The 26,213-nt window shown below is 46.3% G+C and overlaps 1 pseudogene; it reads right to left on the reverse strand.

The window, feature by feature from the left end:
* LOC141271381 (uncharacterized) overlaps nucleotides 1-26,213 on the reverse strand; it is a 526,239-nt pseudogene that overhangs the window by 21,729 nt on the left and 478,297 nt on the right.

A 26,213-nucleotide genomic window follows, 5' to 3' on the forward strand; every position in this document is an offset into this window, starting at 1 on the left:
CAGAAATCTTTTGCCTGTACATTATGTTCCATATTGTGTTGCCCCTGAGACGGAACCCTGTCCTGCACAGTATAATCAAACAAAAAACTCCCAAAAAATAGAATTAGTCCTTACCGGTAATTCGGTTTCTAGAAGCCTTCCACGACAGCATTGGAGGATGTTGTCCACGCCCTATCGGGGGACAGGAACATAGAGAGTTTAAAAGCCCCTCCCCACCATCAATCCCCAGTGTTTACCAAGATCACCTGGAAAAATGGTTACCTGACAGTTATATGGAATCCAAAGGGAGGGAAATTCGTGCGGTCGTGGAAGGCTTCTAGAAACCGAATTACCGGTAAGGACTAATTCTATTTTCTCAATATGCCTTCCACGATAGCATTGGAGGAATACCAACAATATTTTATTAGGGAGGGACAATAGCTTGTAGGACTTTCCTACCAAAGGCTAAATCCCTAGTGGATGATAAGTCTAATCTATAATGTTTAGAAAATGTATGAAGGGAAGACCATGTAGCTGCCCTGCAAATCTGCGCAGTAGAAGCGCCCGCTCTTTCGGCCCATGAAGTTGATGTGGATCTGGTAGAATGAGCCTTTAAGGCAATCGGTGGATTCATTTGTTGATTCCTATAGGCTTCCCCAATTGCCTTTTAGATCTAGTTTGCTATAGTGGATTTAGCTGCCTTCCTTCCTCTGTTCTGCCCTGAGTGCTGTATAAATAGGTTCCCATCCAATCTACAAGACTCAGTTTGTTGAAGATAACAAAGGACAGCTCTGCGGACATCTAGGAGGTGGAACTCTGCTTCCTTTGGATTGGAAGGATTCTGGCAGAAGGAGGGAAGGATGATTTCCTGGGAACGATGGAAGTCTGTAACTACCTTTGGGAGAAAGGAAGGGTCCAGGCGAAGCGTAATTCTGTCTTCAGTCACATTCACGTAAGGTTCTCTGATAGAAAGGGCCTGAAGCTCTCCTACTCTCCGTGCTGAAGTGATGGCTACTAAGAAGGCAGTCTTATGAGAGAGAGTCTGTATTGTGCTAGAGGACAGAGGCTCAAAGGGAGAGAGGGGTAAACCCTTGAGTACCACATTTAGATCCCAGGATGGGTCCTGAGACTGAATTCTTGGATGAAGTCTAAGTGCTGAAGTTATGAATCTCTTGATCCACCTATGAGAGGCCAAATCTTGGTCGAATATGGAACTTAGGGCTGAAATCTGCACCTTAAGAGTGCTGGGTTTGAGACCCAACTCCAATCCACTCTGTAGAAAATCAAGGATCCGAGCAATGTTGGGATGTGAGATACCAGGAATATTCGGGGTGTACCATGATAGGAATTTTTTCCATATTTTGCAGTATATCGCGTTGGTGACTGGCTTCCTACTCTGTTGAAGAGTTTTTATAACTTCTTCCGAGAGACCTTTGGATCTTAAGATCTCGGCTTCAGAAACCAGGCTGCTAGGTTTAGCCACTGAGGATTGGGATGGAACAGGGGCCCTTGAGAGAGAAGGTTGTTGACCTGTGGTAATATTACCGGACCCTCTAGGCAGAGATCTGTGATGGCCCCGAACCAAGGCCTTTTGGGACACAGAGGGGCCACCAGAATTGTTGCCACTCTCTCTAACCTGACTTTCTGGATGGTTCTTGCTATCAGTGGTATCGGAGGAAACGCATAGACCAGCTTGAAATGCCAGGGATGGGCTAATGCATACAAATTCATGGCATTGTCTCGTCTGTCCAATGAAAAAAAGAGGGGAAGTTTTGCGTTTGACCGAATGGAAAAGAGATCTACCTCGGGGAGACCCCATTTTGCTACCAGCGACTGGAAAATCTGAGGATTCAGGCTCCATTCTCCTGGCTGGATATCTTTCCAGCTTAGAAAGTCTGCTTGAACGTGGTTTGAGCCTTTCAGGTGGATTTCTGAAAGTGATAGATGTTGTTCTGCCCAAAAAAATATTCGGCCTGCAATCTGTTTTAGGTTGTGTACCTTTGTACCTCCTTGATGACGAAGGAAGGCAACTGTAGTCACGTTGTCCGAAAGAATCTTGATGTGAGAACACTGGATTAGGTTGACTGCCGCTCTGAGCATTTTTTCTTCCGCCATTAGCTCCCTGAAGTTGGAAGATCTGGCACTGATCTCGGGACTCCACCTGCCTTGAAAGGGAATCCGGGCCACCATAGCTCCCCAGCCTCGTAAACTGGCATCGGTAGTCACTGTAATTAGAGGGTCCTGGGTCCAAGAAATCCCCCTTTGAAGATCTCGGGAGCTTAGCCACCAAGAAAGAGAAGCTTTTATCCGACCGGGGATCCTGAACCGTTTGTTCAGTGAATCCCTTTGTCTGTTCCAGGATCTTAGGATATGATCCTGGAGAGGCCTTGAGTGGGCCTGGGCCCACAACACCGACTGGATACAGGCTGTCATAGACCCCAATACAGACATTGTCGCTCTCAACGTTGGATTCTCTTGGTGTCTGAAATTTGAGATTTTGGATCTGAGAGCTGTCTGATGCTCCAATGGTAGAAAGGACATCTGTTTGTTGGAGTCCAGTAATACACCAAGGAACTTCCTCCTTGATGAAGGGAGGAGTTGCGATTTTTTTAGGTTTGGAACCCAACCTAAGGACCGAAGGGTTCTTAAGGTTATAGAGACGTGAAGATTGAGAGTTGCTACTGAAGGAGCGACAATCAATATGTCGTCCAAGTATGGAATTTTGCAGACGCCCTGTTTCTGGATGAGTGCAATGACTTCTGCCATAATCTTCGTAAACACCCGGGGTGCTGAGGAGATGCCGAAGGGCAGTATGTTGTACTGGTAATGAACTGTTATATTGTCCCTGAGGACTGCAAACCGCAGGAACTTCCTGTGGGACGGATGAATCGACACATGGTAGTACGCATCTTTTAAATTTATGGTCACCATGACGAAGTCTTTCCCTATTAGGAGAATAGTTGATTTTATAGACTCCATCTTGAATCGTCTGTATTTGATGTGATGGTTTAGGGACTTAAGGTTGATTATGATGCGTGGGGTCCCTGATGGTTTCCGTATTAGGAATATTTTTGAGTAGTGACCCGTCCCCTCCTGGCCAGGGGGAACCAGAGACACCACTCCCGAATTCAGAAGGTTTTTTAGGGCGACCGATAGGAGTTCCTGAGCCCCCCGAGAAGGAAGGGACGTGACCCTCAGGATCTGAGGGGGGCGACTCTCGAATTCCAATAGAAGACCCTCCTCGATGGTATTGAGGATCCACTAGCAGGAAGATATTGCCCACCACTGGGGAAAGAAACTCGAGAGACGCCCCCCTACAAGGACCAAGTCATTGCCTGTCCTGCTGCTGGTGTTGTTGCTGGGGTACAAGGATGTTGCGGCCCTTGCCGCCTTTAGGATAGCTCCAGCGCCCAGATTTTCCCTTTCCTCTATACTGTGAGGGGTGACTTTGGGAAGGCCGAAAGGAATGTTTCTTAGCCTGTTTCTGTTTGGGAAGGGTTTTCTTCCTGTCTGAGGCCTTTTCCAGGATTTCATCCAGGGCTGGGCCAAATACATATTTTCCTTGGAATGGACTGGAACAGAGCTTAACTTTAGAGGTGACATCCTCACTCCATGTTTTGAGCCATAGTGCACGGCGAGCAGTATTGGACAGGACAGCTGCTCTGGCCGCGATCCGGACTGACTCAGTTGAGGCGTCCGCTAAGAAACCTGTGGCTTTTTGAAGGAGAGGGATGGAGTCAAGCAGGTCTGCCTTGGATGTGCCCTGAGACAGATGTTCCTCCAGTTGGGTCAGCCATTTGAAGAGGGATCTGGCCACACAAGTCGAGAAAATATTGACTTTGAGAGAGGAAGAGGAAGTTTCCCATGATTTTTTAAGGACGCTTTCCATTTTGCGGTCCAAAGGATCCTTTAATTGGGACGAGTCCTCAAAGGGAAGTGAAGTTTTCCTCACTACCCTAGCCACCTGGATGTCCACCTTAGGGACTTCCCACTCAAATCCTTCACCCTCTAATGGGAACCTATGTTTTAATTCCGAAGAGGTGGTGAGACGATTTTCCAGGGATTCCCATTCCTGTCGGATGAGATCCCTAATTACCTCATGGACTGGAAAACCAGTCTGCTTCTTGGTTTTAAGACCCCTAAACATCTCGTCCTGAACAGAACAGGGAACCTCCACTTCCTCCAGCCCCATAGTGCCTTTAACTGCATCCAGTAGTTCCTCTAAGTTGTCCGAGGAAAAATAATATCTACCGGTTTCTACTGTTTTGGCAGGCCCTACGGATGCCAATTCCTCAAAATCATCAGAGGCTGAGCTACTAGCGTCCATAGAGGCCACATCTGAGTCCAATTCTTGGATCTTCCTCTTCTTAGGGGGAGATGGCCTGGAGGAGGAATAGACAGGTAGGGCAGCAAAGGAAGGTTGGACCTCCTGTCTAACCACCTGGACCTCCTGTTTAACGAGTGATCTAAGCTCCTCGATCAGTGAGGGGTTTTCTTCTCTAATTATTTTATCCGTACAGGGCTGACACAACTTCTTCTTATAGGATGAGGACAGCTTTTTTGTAGAGATGCCACATCTACGGGGCTGGTCTTTATCCTTCTTAGCGACGGGGACCTTGTCTTCCTAAGAAAGGGGAAGAGAAGGGAACCCATGTAACTAGAAGGAGGGGAGATCTAGTGTCATCTAAAAAAGGAGGCCGAGATAACCCCATAGTGACCACCCAGGTACTACTCACTGTAGCCGAGGGCATGCTGGGCTCTGCAGATGCAGGGGTACAGGACCTATCACCTTCCATAGTGGGAATAGCCTTACCTTTTGGTGTCTTCAGGTGGGTTTTAAATAAAACCGTGCCTCCCAGCAAGGGACCTCAGTCCCCTTCCCTTTCCGGTCACTTTCTAAGGGCCAATCCAGGGTTGGTATGGGCCTTGATGTCCTGGACACCATTCAGCGTCCCACGTGGAACGCCCCGACCGGAGAGATGGGACCCGCAGTGACATCACCCAGCGCACGCGTGCCAAACCGCCCCTCGGCTCAGGAGAGCCCCTCCACACATCTCAGCGTGGAAAGCTCAGGCCGGAGCGGCAGGGCCCACAGCAACGCCACTTCTGGTGCCAACGCGCATCGACGTCACATCCGGCGGGGATGCCCCGTGTGCGCGGCAACGTCCAAGCTCCAGGAAAGAGGAGATGCCGGAGAGCAGGAGCGGCCTCTGGCATGAACGATCACCTGGCTTGCTTTACCCTCAGTGGGACGTAGGAAGCCAGGGTGGTCCCCAAAGAGGAGCAGCAAGGAGGGAGGAGGGAGCACCCCGACCGACCACTGCCCGGCAACACAGGTAAAAACACAGCGCTGCCCTGCCGGCCCGACAGCACTGCAGGATCTCTCCATGCCCCAAGGGGGACAGGAAAACGCTGGGGATTGACGGTGGAGAGGGGCTTTTAAACTCTCTATGTTCCTGTCCCCCAATAGGGCGTGGACAACATCCTCCAATGCTGTCCTGGAAGGCGTATTGAGAAAGGGATATTTTTTGGACAGTTAAAAGGAGTCAATGCTTCTTCACAGCCCCCAATGTCCTTGTCTTGGAAGGGATGCCTATCCAGCACAAAATAACAATTTAGCAAGACATTAAACAGATGCCCCCCAAAAATTAACTTCTCAGTGCAAAAATTAGGCATTACTTATCATTTGACATACATAGCAGAGCAGAATATAGTACTAATTCAACTGATTCCATCACATATATATACCAACCAGCGAATAAGTAAAATATAGAGGACACTACTCACCTGTGCTGTCATCTGAAAGAATCTCCTCTTTACTCCGCTCACCACCGCTCGCATATGTCTCTGTAGTATTAATATGGGTCAGATCTTCACCCTGAAATAAATATTGCAAAAGTCACAGACAGGGGACGAAGTCACATCTATGATCAGCTCTAATCCTGCCATCTCCACCATTCTCATTACACAAGTATAAAACATATACTCCTGTGAAAAATTAAAGCATTAATATTTCCAAATTCATTTTGAAATGGAAAAATGGTCGGATTGAAACGAAGTTTTGCATGGTTGTAGGCCAGACCATGAATTTCATGAAACGGGAATTGCTTTGCTGTTTTCAAATCAATTCTAGGGGCTGCAACCCTTCTAAACACCCCAATTTGGAAAGTGGCTAGAACAATTCCAAAGAAGTCGACTTTTCTCCGAAACTGTAGAATGGATTGGTTTGAAAATCTCGTCAGTGATGGTCGATTGCCTACCATTTGTGATCCTGTCAAGTTCAACTGCCTACGATAAAAACTACCCCTCTGGTGCATCCTTACTCTCAAACCCTCCCCAAAGGGTGGAAAATAGGGCAATAATGATGACCTTGGTTAAATCAGTATGTCAAGAAATCGGAATGTTTATCCCCCTTTTCAGGGGTTTTGCATGTGTACTCCTTAGCGTTTACCCCCTAAAATGTAATTTTAGGCAAAGAGGCAAACATTATGTTCATCTCCTCTCCCACACCCGTGTAAGGGCTAACAACTCTTTTTAAGGTGTATCTGTAAGGCATATCTGTAGGGGGAAATAAAAACCCAACAGACACCTGAAACAATGGTTAAAATCACAAGTTCAACAAAATCACAAGTGCAGACGTGAAAACGAGTTGAAAGGAGTGGTTTCTTCTTTTGTACAGTAATGGGGTTTTGGGAGTTTGGAAAGGAGGATTACACCACCTTTTGACCCAAGTTTCGAAATCTTCCCTCCATTATGAAAATTCATTTCATGGGGTTGAAATTAAATTTGGGTCCTTTTCGCGTTGCACCCCAATCCTTATTTTGGGGGGAAAGTATTGCTACAAAATGGGGGGCATACCTTACTACAGCATTACACACCACAATCCATGCTGACTGTCCAAAATGCCCCAACCCCGCCACTTTTATGAAGGGGGGGGGTTAAAGGTGTTTTTACCCCTTGGTGGCTTTTGACAGGTAATCTGATGATGCAAATTGGTTAGAATGATCAGTAGATGTGAGGAGATGAATATGAATTATCATTATCGCCCCATTTTCAACGCTTTGGGGAGGGTTTGAGTTTAGGGGCTCACAAGAGGGATAGTTTTAATCGTAGGCGGTTGAATTTGACAGGATCACAAATGATAGACAATCGACGATCACTGACGAAATTTTCAAACCAATCCATTCAACAGTTTCAGAGAAAAGTTGACTGCTTTGGAACTGTTCTAGCCACTTTCCAATTTGGGGTGTTCAGAGGGTTGCAGCCTCTAGAATTGATTTGAAAACAGAAAAACAATTTCTGTATCATGAAATTCAGTGTCTGGCCTACAACCATGCAAAATTTCGTTTCAATCAGACCATTGCTTCCATTTCAAAATGAATTTGGAAATATTGATGCTTTATTTTTTCACAGAAGTGTATAATACTGGTCGTTAAAACTAGACTGAGCACAAGACCTTCACAGTCGTCTAGGGGAGATCTCATGACTCCTTCTGTCCATCTACCTGATGATCCTGAGGAACATAGGGATCTTCTTGTTTACAGTCCTGTGGAAGAAGAGGTCGGGGACATCTCTCTGGTGTTGTCCTCTTACTGGATAGAACTGGAGGAAACACATACAGGGACTGAATTCATTCTTTACATACAGATAATTATAGGCCGTGTGTATTTACTCCTGTCTATTACCTGGTGATGAGAGGGGCTGGGGAACCTCCATCATGACGTCCTTGTACAGATCTTTGTGTCCTTCTAAATACTCCCACTCCTCCATGGAGAAATAGACAGCGACATCCTGACACCTTACAGGAACCTGACACATACAATGATACTGTCATACCCCCTTTCCCGGTATAGCGTTACTGTATAATTTCCCAGCAGTGTCACCTCTCCAGTCAGCAGCTCAATCATCTTGTAGGTGAGTTCTAGAATCTTCTGGTCATTGATGTTCTCATGTATCAGGGGGTGAGGTGGAGGCCCCGTGATTGGGCGCAGGGGTTTTCCCCATCCCTCAGACACAGGGTCCTGACAGCGCTCACTAGAGGTCTTCTTCACTACTGTGTAATCCTGGTTATGGAGGGACACATTAATAAATCTCACTAAACATTTCCAGAGTCCTCACCTCTCCAGTTCTGTCCATCTGTTATTCCCATAGATAAGAATGATGTAATGTGACATCATCAGAATCTCTCACCTCTCCAGTAAGACGGAAGATGATCTCTAGGGTGAGGTGTAATATCCTCTCCACCATCTTGTCACACTTCCTTTCCTTGATGGATGTATCAGGAAAAATCTCTTATATAGAAGATTTCCACTGAGAAGATCAGATTTTGTAGAGACCTGAATGGGGAGAAGATGAGCTGATAAATAACATCATGTAGAGTCCTAGGTAATAACACAACTACTGGAGACTTTATATCCAATCACTGGCAGCAGAAAAGATGCGGACATGTATGGCACCCAGGCCCAAATGTTACCCTGAGGCCCATAGCAATCTAGTTACACCCTGTTCACTTTTTTAAAAAAAAAAAAAAAAAAAAAAAGAGTAAGAAATGTTCTACTGTAGGCCAGTTTGCAGACCAAACTTGGTCATTCAAATGAATGGATTTGAGAAAAAAAAATGTGGCCAGCATATAGATGGCATCTGTGTGCTACTCATTTTTTACAGACTGCTTGCTGTGTTTTTATCCCCTTGGCAATATATAAGGCAGCACTACATATAGGGCCTTGAAAAAGAATTCGTACTCCGTAAAATTTGTCAAATTTTTTCATGTTACACCCACAAACCTACCGTATTTTTCGGACTATAAGACGCACTTTTTTCCTCCAGAATTTTGGAGGAAAATGGGGGGTGCGTCTTATAGTCCGAATGTTGGGGGAGTATATATATATGTGGGGGGAGCGGTAGCGGTGGAGGAGCGGGGCACAGGAGGCAGCAGCCGCCCGCTGCAGCCTACACTGTCCCCGCTGCTAAAGAAAATGAATATTCACTGCTCTCCATGCTCATGGGGCGCGGGGAGCACTGAATATTCATGCTCCTTAATAGCGGCACACAGTGTAGCCACGCTGCGGCTCCTGCTGCTGCCGGAATCGCCTGTTAAAGGGCATGAATATTCAACCTCTCTCCACGCCCATGGGCGTGGGGAGGGGGTGAATATTCATGCCCTTTAATAAGCGGGCACACAAAATAGCCGGCAGCAGCCGCAGCGCGGCTCCGCTGTGTGCCGGCTATGCAGGAGAGTGAAGTCACTGCTCCCCGCGCACACAGTCCCGGCGTGGGAGCAGTGACTTCCGGCAGCTGATCTCTCCTTGTTAGCCGCGCATGGCAGTGACATCATGCGCGGCTCACATGGAGAGATCAGTGCAGGCAGACAGGACTCAGCGCTGGAGGAGAGAAGAAAGGTGAGTAGGAGTGTTTATTATTTTTTTTATATGCAGCATGATGGGGATTAAGGGGACCATGCATACTAGGATAAGGATGAGGTGACCATACATACCAGGGTAAGGATGAGGGGGCCATACATACCAGGACAGGGATGAGGGGTGCCATGTATACCAGGACAGAGATGAGGGGTGCCATGCATACCAGGACAGAGATGAGGGGTGTCATGCATACCAGGACAGGGATGAGGGGTGCCATGCATACCAGGATGGGGATTGCTGTGCCATGTATACCAGGATGGGGATTGCTGTGCCATGCATACCAGGATAGGGATTAGGGGTGCCATGCATACCAGGACAGGGATGAGGGGTGCCATGCATACCAGGACAGGGATGAGGGGTGCCATGCATACCAGGACAGGGATGAGGGGTGCCATGCATACCAGGACAGGGATGAGGGGTGCCATGCATACCAGGACAGGGATGAGGGGTGCCATGCATACCAGGACAGGGATGAGGGGTGCCATGCATACCAGAATGGAGGGGTTCCATGCATACCAGGATGGAGGGATGCCAGGCATCCCAGGAGGGGGGCATATATACCAGGATGGGGGATATTGTCAGAATTGGGGGACATTACCCCAATACCAGTGTCAGCAGAAGACCCCCTCCCCCTTAAAAGTGCATCATGACCACATTTTTTGCTTAATTTTTTATTTTCTTCCTCTAAAACCTAGGTGCATCTTATGGTTCGGTGCGTCTTATAGTCCGAAAAATATGGTAAATGGATTTGATTGGGATTTTATGTGATACCAACACAAAGTAGCAAGTATTTGTGAAGTGTAAAGGAAATTATACAAGGTTCTTAAATTGTTTTAAAAATATAAATCTACAAATTGTAACATGCTTTTGGATTCAGGCCTCTGTAGTCTGATACTCCTAAATAAAATCCTGAGTGATCAATTGCCTCCAGAAGTCACATAATTAGTCAATTGAGACCACTTATGTGTAATTTGCCCTTATTATAACTAAAGTTGCTATGTGAAGGCCTCAGAGAATTGTTTGATAACTTTAGAGATCAAACAGCATCATGAAAACCAAGGAACACACCGGTCAGGTCAGGGATAAAGCTGTAGAAGAGTAAAGCAGGGTTAGGTTATAAAAAAAAAATAGCCCAAGCATTGAACATCTCACGCAGCACTGTTCAATCCATCATCCAAAAATGGAAGGAGTATTGCACAACTGCAAACCTACCAAGACATGGCCTTCCACCTAAACTGACATCCCAAGCAAGGAGGGCACTAAATAGAGAAGCAGCCAAGAATTCCATGGTCACGCTGGATTTGCTGCAAAGACCCAAAGCTCAGGAGGGAGAATACGTCCACAGGACAACTATTAGGGCTCGCTCTCACGAGAGTATAACATGGCCAAGTGCTATCCGATGTTTTTTCTTTCAACTGTTAATTTAACATTTTTTATCTTTAACATAACAAATATGTATTCGATTAACCCTTGTTACAAACTTGCAAAACATTGTAATTGTATCAGACAAAGAGTTGCCAATGAAGAGTTATGTCAAAATCAATAAGAAAATCCAGTATGTAGCGGATAGAATGTTTTTCAAATTGTCCAATCAGACATCAATAATCAGATATTTAGAGCTTCCATATTTAGGCTATGTGACCACGATGCAGAAATGCTCCGGATTTTTTCCTGAGCGTTTCTGCATCTCCCTGGCAGAAAAAACGCATGTGGATTGTACATGCGTTTTTCCTGCCAGGGACAAGCGGAAGTGAAGCGTTTTTCACATGCATTTCCGCATGCGGGTTGACAAGCGCATTCCAACGGATTTTAGCATCACTTGGAAAGTGCTTGTCAACTTGGTCACACTATATAAATCCATTCAAACGGCATGGATTTATATAGTGCAACCGAAAGAATGGTAAAAAATAAATATATACTTACCTTCTGATGGCCCCCGATGTCCTGGTCTCAGCTTGCCGCGAGCTGCCGGCAAGCCGAGACAAAGACGCCGGGGGGCCATCAGAAGGTAAGTATAATATTTATTTTTTATTTTATTCTTTTTTTTACAGGTACTATGGTACCCGGGTCCAGAGGAGAGTCTCCTCTTCTCCAAACCAGAGTACCATCCACACATTGAAACGCATGGAATGCGCATCTGCAGATGGAGTGATGCGGATTCCATGCGTTCCAATGCAAGTCAATGGTGGCGAAAACGCCGCGCTTCCACAAAATGATTGGTAGTGCTGCGGATTTTTCCGCAATTATAATCCGCAGGTGAAATTTCCGCAGCATGTGCACAGCGGATTATCATTGGGGAACATGGCAGGCCTTCTACCAAGCATTTTTTAAGCGCTTCTGCAGTGGAATTGCCGCTGCAGAAAAGCTTAAAAACGCATAGTGGGCACACAGCCTTAAGGTTGGCAACTGGCAGGAATCTAAGTAGGTTTTGAATCTCTTATTCAGGTCTGTAGGTAGGTTAGAGGGAAGAGAGTATAGATGGGAATAATATTCACAGAATATATCAGCTTACTTTTGGGGATCATAAATAAAGTGACGTTGTTCATTTTTGACCGCAAAGGGAAAAGCCTGGATTGATTTCTCCTTCAGCTGGGCCGCTAAGAGAAGAAATGCCACATCTGCTTTTAAAGTTTTCAGTTCCTTAACTTAATGTCAAGAGGCATTTGTTTCTTAAGTCCCTTAACGTTTAATGAAAAGAGACGCACCATGGCAGATCCATCGTTTGTGTATCATGAGCATGTAGAATATGTAGAAAAGAATAGTTACCCAACTCAATCCCAACCAATCTTGAACATTGGCAAACAGGGTGCCCCATCAGACTACCCACTCCACAACAGGATACATATTTGATGAGTGTACCTTGAAAAAGGGAAAAGATGGGGGCAAAAGAGAGAGGGAAGAGGGTGAGGGAAATACAAAGAACAAGTAAATCATAATAAACGACACAACATGAGTCCACAATCAAAATTGTGTCCTCATTTATATTTGAGCTCTGAAAAAAACAGAGTCAAAGAGTGGTTAGTAGAAAAAAAAGAAAAAATTACGAAACTTGTTGAAGTCCATCTCTGACATAAGAAATAACGTCAAGAAGTTGAAAATACCAAAGTGGGGGAAAGATTAGAACCAGAAGACTCTGCAGTAGTCAGTTAGGCACAAGCACAGTAAACAAAATAGAGGAAAACCCCTTCATGTGCATCAAATGATTTTTTTTTTCCACTTTTTTTCCTTTTCCATAATATACGGTCATGTTTCAGTGTGGAAGAAGCATTCAGAAGTGTCAGGCCAGCGGCCCTCCTCTGGAATTAAGATATCCAGGAACATCAGGTCTGTGTGCCTTTATCATTTGATATGTTGATGGCCCTTGACCTGGGGAGAGCCAGAGGGAAAAGTTTCATACTTTTTTGCTTGGAACCCGTGCCATGCTGGGGAAAGTGGCGGAGGTGGTCAGCTCCCAGTTTGGCTATTTTTGGATTGATATGTCCAATGTTGAACAAAATTGATCTAGGTCCGCTGGAGATTTAAGAATTGGTGACAGACCATTTCTTCCGACTGTAAGGTTGAATGGAAACCCCCATCTATATAAAATCTGATTGTCTCTCAGCATTTTTGTAGAGTAACCCAAGAGAGGTCAGGTAGGATTTGAAGATGTACTCCATCGAACATTATTTCCTCGTTCATTCCATAGTCTGTTACACAGCATATTATATCTCGGGGTTGAGGTGAAGATCCTTTAGGAGGAAGAGCCTTATGAGCTCTAGCCAGTTTGATCACTAGGGATGCTGGTGAACCCATTATTTTACCCATATGGACGGTCCCTATCACTGATGACCACCATCTGTAGGGGGAGTGAAAAGGAGACCTTGTAATTAATACTTTGTATGGGAAAGATACTAAGTACCTGAGCTCATGTCGTCATAAGTCGCAGTGTGCGGATGCATCGTGTATGTACAGTGGTTTGCGAAAGTATTACCAACCTCCCCCTTCCCATTGGCTTTTTACTTATGTATATAAAGCGCATAAGGTTGTTATGTCCTTAATGGTGCGGCCCAGAGAATCCACCAGCAATCCATCAGAGAAAAGGTATAATAGAAACAAGTTACCAATTCTGCATTTATCACCCACTCCTGGTTTTGGCTCCCACTCCAGAGAAAAAATACTGACCCAGTACTGACCAAATACTGATAGTGGGGCCGTGGCCTTATCATGCAGCCCCGGAAAATCCTGCAGCACTCGGACGTTTCCTGCAGTCCCATAATGAATGGAGCGGAGGCCGAGAACAAACCTCCCATCCATCCAGGACTGCAGAGCCCGATCTCAGGATCTCTGGGGGTCCACAGGTCAGACCCCAGCCACCAGCACCTGGGGGAGGGGAGGCCGAGCACAAACCTCCCATCCATCCAGGACTGCAGAGCCCGATCTCAGGATCTCTGGGGGTCCACAGGTCAGACCCCAGCGACCAGCACCTGGGGGAGGGGAGGCCGAGCACAAACCTCCCATCCATCCAGGACTGCAGAGCCCGATCTCAGGATCTCTGGGGGTCCACAGGTCAGACCCCAGCGACCAGCACCTGGGGGGGGGGGGAGGGGAGGACGGGTTTATTCAGGGAGGAAACAGGGAAAATGATGGAAAACTAAACATCACAAAGACGATAAAGGACATTTATTATATACTGAGGAAAATGGCCGAGTGTGAATAACGGCTAATCCTGAAAGAGAATAACGGGGTCTCCACATACCTCCACCTGCAGAGCCGCCACCACATATATGGCTGTGTGCACAGGACCTGTGATGAGGTCACAGGAGGGGAGGAGTCAGGGGTCACATGATCAGGGGCCTCAGTGGATGCAGGACTTTGCTGTGCTGGTTGTCATGGTGCTGGATGAGGTGAAGTTTATGTGTGGGGTCAGGAGGGGTTTACAGTGTGGATGTAGCAGAGCCGCGTGTGTACGAGGCGTACGGAGCGGAGCCGCGTGTGTGCGTACGAGGTGTACGGAGCGGAGCCGCGCGTGTACGAGGCGTACGGAGCGGAGCCGCATGTGTGTGTACGAGGCGTACGGAGCGGAGCCGCGCGTGTACGAGGCGTACGGAGCGGAGCCGCGCGTGTACGAGGCGTACGGAGCGGAGCCGCGCGTGTACGAGGCGTACGGAGCGGAGCCGCGCGTGTACGAGGCGTACGGAGCGGAGCCGCGCGTGTACGAGGCGTACGGAGCGGAGCCGCGCGTGTACGAGGCGTACGGAGCGGAGCCGCGCGTGTACGAGGCGTACGGAGCGGAGCCGCGCGTGTACGAGGCGTACGGAGCGGAGCCGCGCGTGTACGAGGCGTACGGAGCGGAGCCGCGCGTGTACGAGGCGTACGGAGCGGAGCCGCGCGTGTACGAGGCGTACGGAGCGGAGCCGCGCGTGTACGAGGCGTACGGAGCGGAGCCGCGCGTGTACGAGGCGTACGGAGCGGAGCCGCGCGTGTACGAGGCGTACGGAGCGGAGCCGCGCGTGTACGAGGCGTACGGAGGGGAGCCGCGCGTGTACGAGGCGTACGGAGCGGAGCCGCGCGTGTACGAGGCGTACGGAGCGGAGCCGCGCGTGTACGAGGCGTACGGAGCGGAGCCGCGCGTGTACGAGGCGTACGGAGCGGAGCCGCGCGTGTACGAGGCGTACGGAGCGGAGCCGCGCGTGTACGAGGCGTACGGAGCGGAGCCGCGCGTGTACGAGGCGTACGGAGCGGAGCCGCGCGTGTACGAGGCGTACGGAGCGGAGCCGCGCGTGTACGAGGCGTACGGAGCGGAGCCGCGCGTGTACGAGGCGTACGGAGGGGAGCCGCGCGTGTACGAGGCGTACGGAGCGGAGCCGCGCGTGTACGAGGCGTACGGAGCGGAGCCGCGCGTGTACGAGGCGTACGGAGCGGAGCCGCGCGTGTACGAGGCGTACGGAGCGGAGCCGCGCGTGTACGAGGCGTACGGAGCGGAGCCGCGCGTGTACGAGGCGTACGGAGCGGAGCCGCGCGTGTACGAGGCGTACGGAGCGGAGCCGCGCGTGTACGAGGCGTACGGAGCGGAGCCGCGCGTGTACGAGGCGTACGGAGCGGAGCCGCGCGTGTACGAGGCGTACGGAGCGGAGCCGCGCGTGTACGAGGCGTACGGAGCGGAGCCGCGCGTGTACGAGGCGAGCGGAGCGGAGCCGCGCGTGTACGGGGCGAGCGGAGCCGCGCGTGTACGGGGCGTACGGAGCCGCGCGTGTACGAGGCGTACGGAGCCGCGCGTGTACGAGGCGTACGGAGCCACGCGTGTACAAGGCGTACGGAGCGGAGCCGCGCGTGTACCAGGCGTACGGAGCGGAGCCGCGCGTGTACCAGGCGTACGGAGCGGAGCCGCGCGTGTACCAGGCGTACGGAGCAGAGCCGCGCGTGTACCAGGCGTACGGAGCAGAGCCGCGCGTGTACCAGGCGTACGGAGCAGAGCCGCGCGTGTACCAGGCGTACGGAGCAGAGCCGCGCGTGTACCAGGCGTACGGAGCAGAGCCGCGCGTGTACCAGGCGTACGGAGCAGAGCCGCGCGTGTACCAGGTGTACGGAGCGGAGCCGCGCGTGTACGGAGCTGAGCCGCGCGTGTACCAGGGGTGCGGAACGGAGCCGCGCGTGTACCAGGCATACGGAGCGGAGCCGCGCGTGTACCAGGTGTACGGAGCGGAGCCGCGTGTGTACGAGGCATACGGAGCGGAGCCGCGCGTGTGCGAGGCGTACGGAGCGGAGCCATGCATGTGCGAGTCGTATGGAGCGGAGCCGTGTGTGTACGAAGCGTGCGGAGCCACGTGTCTGCGAGGCATACGGAGCAGAGCCGCGTGTCAAATTTTGGCCACGCCCCTGGTAATGAGGGGCATTCAGCAGACGGCCCTCATCCCCAATCCTGGTATGCATGGCCCCCTCATCCCCAATCCTGGTATGCATGGCCCCCTCATCCCTAATCCTGGTATGCATGGTCCCCTCATCCCCAATCCTAATATGCAAGGCCACCTCATCCCCAATCTTGATATGCATGGCCCCCTATCCTGGTATACATGGCCCCTCATCACTGCACACATGAAAAAAATAAACACTTCTACTCACGTTCCTACCCTCTGCTCCAACGCTGCATCCTGTCTGTCAGTAGCTGATCTCAGCATCTGAGCACGGCCGCTGCTCCTGCTGCGGCTCAGTGATCCTCTGTGCCCACTACTAAAGGGAATAAATATTCACTCCTCCACGCCCATGGCAGGGTGCTCAGGTTCGACATATTACTTATCGGATAGACAGATTGCTGGGTGGGGCTGGGGAAAATCCAGCGATCATGGTACACATCAGTATCAATGACAAAGTTAGAGGGAGGTGGAAGGTCCTTAAAAATGATTACAGGGAACTAGGAGAGAAGCTGAAGGCCAGGACCTCCAAGGTGGGGTTTTCAGAAATACTGCTGGTGCCACGTGCGTCACTAGATTGACAGTGGGAGTTTAGGGAGATAAATAAGTGGCTCAGAAATTGGTGCAGGAAGGAAGGGTTTGGGTTCACGGAGAACTGGGCTGACTTCGCTGTCGGCTACAGGCTCTACAGTAGGGACCGGCTGCATCTCAATGGGGAGGGTGCAGCTATGCTGGGGGAAAAAATGGTTAAATGGATGGAGGAGCTTTTAAACTAGGATCTGGGGGGAGGGAGGGTATTCGTGCTAATAAGGGGATAGATAGACAGAGTGGGACAGCAGGGGTTATAGAGGATCTAGGGGGGCTGGGATACACAAGGAAAGTAGGGAGCTGAGTAGGAGTAACAAATGTGCTAATAGTATTAAATGTCTGCTGGCAAATGCAAGAACTGGAGACTCTTATGTCGGTCATGGAATATGATGTGGTAGGTATTACGGAAACCAGGCTGAATGAAAGCCATGACTGGGTGACAAACGTGAAAGGATATACTACATTTAGAAAGGACAGGAAAGACAAAAAAGGTGGAGGGGTGTGTATTTTCGTTAGATCCAACTGAAAACCTGTGCTCAATGACAACACTGGGGGGGGGGGGGGGGCTGCGACAATGTAGTCAGTCTGGGTTAATGTACATGGGGATGGCCATAATGGAAAGATTTTAATTGGAGTTTGTTACAAGCCTCCTAATATAGCTGAACTGGTAGAGGATGAAATGCTGCAACAAATTAAAAATGCAGCAAACAATAATAGGCTCCTTATTATGAGGGATTTTAACTATCCAGATATTCAATGGGACATAGAATCTTCCAGTTGTGCTAAAAGTTGCAAATTCTTATCCACAGTTCAGGACAATTACCTCTCGCAGCTGGTCGATGAACCAACCGGAGGAGGTAATCTGCTGGATCCTGTGCAGTCAAATAAACCAGATACAATTTCAGATTTACAGGTCAGGGAGCATTTGGGAAAGAGTGACCTTAATATGGTAAGTTTCAATGTAATATTCAATAAAACATTTCAAAAAGGAAATGCAAAAACCTGGAACTTTAGGGAAGCTGATTTCAACAAATTAAGGGAAGAGCTTAATTGTGTAGACTGGGACCATGTCATGGTAACTGGGGATACCGAAAGTAAATGGGGCATGTTCAAGGAAATACGACTAGAATCCTGTAGAAAATTTATACCCTCTGTTAATAAGATGTCCAGGAATAAAAAAAAAAAACATGGATAAATAAGACAGTACAAAGTTTAATAAGACAAAAACATAGGGCATTCAAAATCTTTAAGGCCGAGAATACAGAAATAGCTTTTCAGGAGTATAAAGACCTAAATAAGAAATGTAAAAAAGAAATCAAGCTAGCAAAATTATCTACAGAGCAACAAATCGCCAGCGACAGTAAAATAAATCCCAACAAATTTTATACATACATCAATGCCAAAAAGAAAAAATCAGATGGTATCGGCCCCTTAAAAGATGATAACATGATAATTATAGAGGACAAAGAAAAGGCTGAGATATTAAACAGGCACTTTTCATCCATGTTCACCAACAAACCGTCTGATCTTTCAGCATGGCAAAAATCAAAGTTTACCACCTAATATAACTAGTTTAACACAAAAAGAAGTACGCCTGCATCAGAGCAATTTAAACATTGACAAATCCCCCGGCCCAGATGGTATTCATCCACGGATACTGAGGGAATTGAGCTCAAATTGACAAACTGCTGAATCTCATTTTCTTAGACTCTCTGGTAACAGGGGTAGTGCCACGGGATTGGAGGATGTGGTACCAATATTTAAGAAAGGTAAGAAGGTGGATCCAGGTAACTACTGGATCTCCGGTAAGTCTGACATCAGTAGTGTGCAAAGTTTTTGAGGGCATCATAAGAGATGACCTGCAGAGTTATATCACAGAGAATAATATAATAAATGATAATCAGCACGGATTCATGAAAAATAGGTAGTGTCTAACCAACATGTTGGGGTTCTATGAGGAGGTAAGTGCAAATCTCGATGTTGGTAATGCAGCTGATGTGATTTATCTGGATTTTGCAAAGGTATTTGACACTGTACCACATAGCAGCCTTATACTGAAGCTACAGAAGCAAGGACTTGGGGGAACTATATGCAGATGGGTAAGGAATTGGTTAAATGATAGGAAACAAAGAGTCGTCATAAATGGTACATTCTCTAAATGGGACATAGTCAGCAGTGGGGTGCCACAGGGATCTGTGCTAGGGCCGATTCTTTTCAACCTCTTTATTAATGACCTTGGGGACGGGATTGACAGTAAAGTGTCAGTTTTTGTTGACGACACCAAACTATGTAGGGTATTAAAATCGGATCTTGACATTATGATATTGCAGAATGATCTGGATAAGATGACTGATTGGGCAAACACTTGGAAGATGAGGTTTAATGTAGATAAATGTATAGTAATGCACCTAGAACGGAGTAATCCTATTGCTGTATACACATTAAATGGGAGTATACTCTGGAGTACAGAACAGGAGAAGGATTTGGGTATTCTGGTTACAAGTAAGCTGAGCAGCAGTACCCAATGTCAAGCAGCAGCCGCGAAAGCAAACAGGATATTAAGATGTATAAAAAGAGAAATAAAATCCTGCGATCCCAATGTATTGTTACCACTTTATAAATCACTGGTGAGGCCACATTTGGAATATGGGATCCAGTTTTGGGCTCCACATTTTAAAAAGGATATTCAGAAGTTAGAGTCAGTTCAAAGCCGGGCAACTAGATTATTACAAGGGATGGAAGGCCTCTCATATGATGAGAGGTTGAAAAAGTTGAACTTGTTTAGCTTAGATAAACAACGCCTCAGAGGGGATCCCATTTACATGTATAAATATAAGTGTGGTCAGTACAAAGGACTAGCACATGACTTATTCCTTCCAAAGACCATACTAAGGACCAGGGGGCATTCATTACAGGTGGAAGAAAGGCGATTCCGGCACCTAAATAGGAAAGGGTTCTTTACTGTCAGAGCAGTTGGACTGTGGAATGAACTACCACAAGAGGTAGTAATGGCCAACACAATAACAGCTTTCAAAAAAGGGCTGGATGATTTCCTAAATACACATAATATTGTGGGCTACAGTTAAATCAGACAAAATGTTACAAGTATAGTAGTACATTTAATATGATAATAGTAATTACATAACTAGTATCATAATTAGGTTTGATCCAGGGTACTTGGACTGATCGCCTTTTCTCGGGGTCAAGAAGGAATTTTTCCCCTTGATGCAAATTGGCTGAATGTATCCTGTTTTTTTTTTCCTTCTTCTGGATCAACAGATTTAGGCATAGGGATTTTAGTAATACCATTATAAGAATCATAAGAGTAATAAAAAATATAAAACTAATCAAAAATTATAAACGGGTTAATTTTTAATTGTAATAGTGCAGCAAGAATAAAAATGGTAATAATACATTTGTGAGGCCTAGTCCCAGTAAGTTAGTAAGTTAGTGTAGGGAGTACAATTGGGGGAGAAAGGTTGAACAGGATGGAGCTAGGTCTTCATTCAACCTACGTTACTATGTTACTACTATGTTACGCGTATAGACTCAGCAGTAGAGCAAAAAAAATGTTGGCCTACAAATGGCAAAAAGATTAGAATTATTAATGATAAAGAGTATAATTATTTTTAGGCACACTAGTACTCTCAAAAAGACAGCTGCAGGGTAGAATTATTTTTTAGGCACACTACTCGTACAGACAGAGCGGCAGGGTTTCAACAAACTTTATTAGGTATCCGAACCCGAACAGTAAACTGGACATCTGCTAAAAAGTCTGTGTTCGAGGTTTGGTACGAACAGTTCGGGTTTGCTCAATCCTAATTGTCACTCACAGTGATATGTACTACACCCATAACTTCAGCACAACACCTGCATTAGACATAATATAAACTATCAAAGCTACCAGCATTGTTGAAATGTAACACAGGAAAGGAGGGAAAAAAAAAGAGTCAACCTGGATTACTGTCCCACAATATCAGAGCAGAAATTATTTCAGAATACTCTGTTCCGCAGGCCTTTTTCATTAGTATCCAACCAAGAGAGAACTTTAGCAGGAGTCTCAAAAAATGCAGTTTCACTGTGTCTTGTACTTTTCTTGTAGACCTATTGCTGCCTGACCTTATATCTCATTCTGACCATCTTTTTGCCTAGCCTCTTTGCTCTGATCCGCTATCTTCCTGGTATTCTGACCTCAGACCATTACCGGATTACACCTCTGTCTTTTCCCTCTGCTTACGAGGTATTTGACCTCAGATTCTTTGACTACCCTGACTCACGTCTTGTCTGTGAGAAGTGATTCAGCGTTTCATACTGTCTCTAAATTGCCTGTGGCCTATCAGGTCTTCACAGATGTCCTTTCGAAGCAGAGGGCCGAGATACTGCTGCCTCATCAGTCACAGGACTGCACCATTCCCCTTCTTCCAGGCATGGAACCACCCAGAGGGAGCGTTTATCTTCTCTCTCCCAGAGATTGAGGCAATGTCTTCTTACATTAAACCTTAAACTTCGAGAAGGCATTCATCCAAAAATCTCCATCCCCAGCTTGTGCAGGTTTTTTCTTAATTAAGATAGATCTGTGAGATATAGATTATTGGATCTTGAAAAAAAATTATTCCGAAAGACAGTTATCCATTGCCCCTCATCTCTGAGTTATTCGACAGAATTAAAGGTGCTACTGTCTTCACTAAGATAGACCTACATGGTGCTTATAACTTAATTTGCATCACAGAGGGTGATGAACGGAGGACAGCGTTCAACACCTTCGATGGTCACTATGAATATCTGGGGATGCCTTTCGGCTATGTTCCAGCACTTTGTGAATCAAATCTTTTGTCTTTTGTGATGTCCTGTATCAATATGTCTTAGTCTATCTGTACAACATCGTAATCTTAAGAGACTGTGACGCTCATGGCTTTCATGTCCTTTCCATTTTAATAAGGCTACAACAAGACCTCCTCAATGCCAAGTTCAAGAAATGTCTGTTTGAGTAACAAGAATTGCCTGTTTGAGCGACAAGAATTGCCATTCCTCGGTTACATAATCTCTTCAGGTGGTCTTCATATAGATCCAGAGGAAGTTTCCATCATAATGGATTGGCCACAGCCAGTTGGTTTCAAGGCTTGTCAAAGCTTTCTTGACTTTGCTAATAATTATTGCCAGTTTATTATAAACTGACGATCCTCGGAAGGGCACTAATTCCAGGAACTGGTCGGGATCTGCAACTCAAGCATTTTTAGAACTCTACTGCTCCTGTCTTGAACCATCTTGATGTGAACAGACTTTTCTTCATTGAAGTGGAAGCCTCTGTTATTGAGGTTGGAGCAGTTTTCTCGCAAAATACCTCTAGAGTAAGAAAACATACCCGTGGATTCTTCTCCAGGAAATTTTCTCTAGAATGGAATTATTCCATTGGTGACTGTGAAATCTTAGTCATGAAATTAAAATTGGACATTGAGGATTGATGACATCTTCTTAAACGATCTAACCTCCCAGTGACTATCTATATCTTAAAATCCTGGAGTAGCTTCAGCCTGCTCATAGGCTCGATGGTCGCTCTTTTTCTAACAATTTGATTTAATCTTCTTTTCGCTGATTTAAATGAATTTGGGAGGAGCTATAAGAGGGATGTACTCTTACCCACCTGTCCCGGGTCCGGAATCTGCTCCCGTCACCTCGGTCCGCTCAACTCTGTTGTGCTCCGTGTCTGACTTTGCAAGTGGCCCGACATGCTTCCATGTGATCTGCTTAGTCCTATATAAAGCTCACCAAGACACACACCTGTGTCATGGTATTAAGACTCTTAGTTCTCGTGCGGCTTCCAGTATCTGCTCTATATCTGCTTCCCCATGACCGGTCTGCCTGTGGCCTCCAGTGCTTCCGGTATCTGCTTATTGATGTCCTATCTGCCTGCAGTCTACAGTGCTTCCAGTACCTGTTTCCTGCGTGCCTTACATGCCTGCTGCACCAATGCCCGTGGCTCGTGTGCTCACCTGGTCCTAGGGCTTGGAGGATCCACCTCACCACATGAGACAAATCATTATCATTACAACACTTCCACAGCTTATCTCACATAGCTCTCAGTTCTGATCCTCCCCCCACACTGACTGCCGTTCGATAAGATCTGGAAGAGTTTATAATGATACATAGCTCTGTGACATCTCTAAATAGTAGCTGCAGATATCAGTGATGATAGCAGGGTGTATTCTTTTTTCTACCCTGCATAATGCTGCCTACTTATGATTGTCAACCCCATTCAGGGGAAGAAGTACACGACCCAGAGACAAATCCCTGGTAACACCCAGTTTAACTATAACATGAATAATAGAATAAACTCTACAAGCTAATATCTCTTCAACAGAGCGTAAAAATTAAAAAAATAAAAGCTAAGTTTTACTCAGCTCTGCAGACACTATTCCATGCTGTGGCCAGATAAAATGCTCAAACTGATGAACGGTGCTCTGAAAACCTTACAGTGCAATGTAAAGCTGGGTAATTATACTAACACCAAAAGAGGAGAGGGAGGTGTAACCAGGATCCACTAGGAAGTATATGGAGGACACCCCATTCAAACAAAAATAGCCAGAGATAGAGCTATTAATGAAAGAATTTATAAATTTTATTATACATAAGATATTTTTATATCATAAACAACAGGTAAAAAATGTATCATTGATGTCTAAGGTGAAGGGCCAAGCCAGGGATGATATGGAATAACCCAAAAGGAAAAAGAGACCAATTCACCAGCTGCAGAGTAATCCACACTAAGTATGCCTGTATATGTATACGGACATGCACATAAAGCTCAAAAAGCCACAAGGGTATGCAAATACAATCTTCCTAAGGATATACAAAATAACTAGACATAGTAATTAATACAGATCTAATTCTAAAAGGCATTACCTTGGGACATATTAATCTGAAGTATGGAGGAGCTGCTGTAGGTGATCGGATAGCGCGCCTCAACTCACGTTTCGCATGCGCGGCTTCGTCAGGAGGCGTGGCTATGATGGAGCAGGTAGGCGTAGATATATGAGGGAGCAGCAATCTCTGGCCAATAAGCGCATCTCCGAACGCGGTGCCCTGCCTTCTCAGGCGTCCGGGCGAATCCGAGCACGCCGCACACAGCAGGAAAGAGGAATTGCGTCATACCTCCCACTGTCAAGGCAACCCAGGAATCGCCCACGACGCTCTGGGCGTACGACAGCACATGAACAGAGTGCCATGGCAATAATAGATAGGGAGGAGAGTGTGAGTATTTTGTTGTGATCGTGAATGCATCATCTGGTGTCAGGTGGGTGGCCAGTCCACCAGCAACCAGAGTGCTATTCCGATCTATCAAATGTCAATTCGAATAGGGGGATGCAATTATGAGGAAAAATAAACCTCAATATAGTAGTTGACTCTAGGTGTATTCCGTATATATATATATAAGATGATATGCACATGTTCAGAACCTATATAAAAAGGGGGAGGTGGTCTATGATAATACAGGATAACCCAACATAATATGTATGTATCTGTATATTCCCAAAAGGTCATCGTGCATAAATACAAATTATATAGCATGCTAAACTTATTTGCACACATAACATCACATATAATAAGTGATATAACAAGAATCACATTAATCTGCATTAATGAAGAATATAAAGACACATTAGCCAAACATATGTCATACCGATGATAAGATACATATATATAAAAAAGGCCATAAGGCCTAAGGAGATAATAGGTGCATCCATCCATCAGATGTAGTCTTCACATGGGATTTGATATCGCAACAGCGATGTATACGTCCATGACCAATCACAGCTCCCATACTATAAGTAGCAATGACATTGCAAAAGAAGAAGAATTCCCTACAATGAAACAAATATAGAAGTTAAAATCAATCTCAAAAGTATTAAAAAACAGTTAAAATGGACTAAACAATCCTCCGGCTCTCTAGGCCAAGAAAGGCTTGAAACTCATGCTCTCATTGAGCCCACGGGGAGCTACCGTATCCAGGACCGTTATCCACCGTGTTTCTTTTTGTAATAATTTTTGTTTTACATTGCCCCCTCTAATTCCTAGGTGGATATGATCAATACCACATACAATTGTGCCTTTAGGGTCTCCATTATGGGCCTCTAAGTAATGTCTTGGAATGGTTTTCAATGATTCCGGATTGGGGCATAGTCTTGAATTTTTTATATCTCGGATATGTTCCTGGATACGGACTGTTAATGGCCTCATGGTCATTTCTACATAGATTAGTCCGCATGGACAGGTTAAATGGTACACCACTGCCTCTGTCTCGCAAGATATGTGGTATAGAATTTTGTATGTTCTGTTGTGTCTGGAGTTACAAAAATCTGAAACTCTGGGAACGTATCTGCAGATCGAGCATCCACCGCAGGGAAAACTTCCCCAGGGTGGACCCCTGCTTCCAAAGATAAACTTGTTCCCTGGTGGTATGTAATGACTCCTAGAAAGTAATTCTCCTAAAGTTTTAGATTTGCGCCAAGTGATAGTTGGATATGCTGTCAAGTTGTAACGTAGGTCCTTATCCGTGAGAAGAATAGGCCAATGTCTACAGATAATTGTTTTCATCGCTGACCAATTAGCGTTAAACGTAGAGATAAAGCGAGGAGTCGAATTAGATTGAAAGTTTCTTTTTCTACAGTATGGTCGTTGTGGTTTATTCAGCAGAGTTTGTCTGTCAGTATGAAGAGCTGTAACAAATCCTCTGTTGATATCCTGATGTCTATACCGAAATCGTGTAGTCAGTTCCTGTGCTTGATCTAAAAATTTGTTCTCATTGGAGCAGATACGACAAGCTCTCAGGAACTGACCTATAGGTATGGAATCTTTTAATTTTGGAGGGTGAGAAGAGGTATAATGCAACAGAGTTCATTGAGGTCTTCTTACGGAAGATATCTGTCTCCAGGCTGCCATCCGGATTCCTGGAGATAAGTAAATCTAAGAAATCAATCTGCATCTGACTGTATTTCCATGTCAATCTGAAGTTTATGTCGTTACTATTTAGACAGGTCAGAAAGTTTTCTAATTGTGACGTGGAGCCCTGCCAGATTAAAAATTCATTGTCAATATAGCGACCAGAGGACAAACGCTTCATGTCCTGGGGTGTTCAGGACCGTCTCCCTGTCCCACAGCCCCAGGAACAAGTTGGCGTATGAGGGCATGCAGGATGCCCCCATCGCTGTACCCTGGAGCTGCAGGAAGGGGCGGTCCTTGAACCCAAAATAATTATGAGTCAGGATAAATTTTAGAAGTTTCAATATGAATTCAATTATCTCAGGTTATAAATTAGTCATATTCAAAAAGAATTCCACAGCTT

The sequence above is a fragment of the Phyllobates terribilis genome, unplaced genomic scaffold (assembly GCF_046119375.1).
Source record: "Phyllobates terribilis strain yellow unplaced genomic scaffold, ASM4611937v1 Scaffold_5__5_contigs__length_657084704, whole genome shotgun sequence".
Classification (NCBI taxonomy): Eukaryota; Metazoa; Chordata; class Amphibia; order Anura; family Dendrobatidae; genus Phyllobates; species Phyllobates terribilis.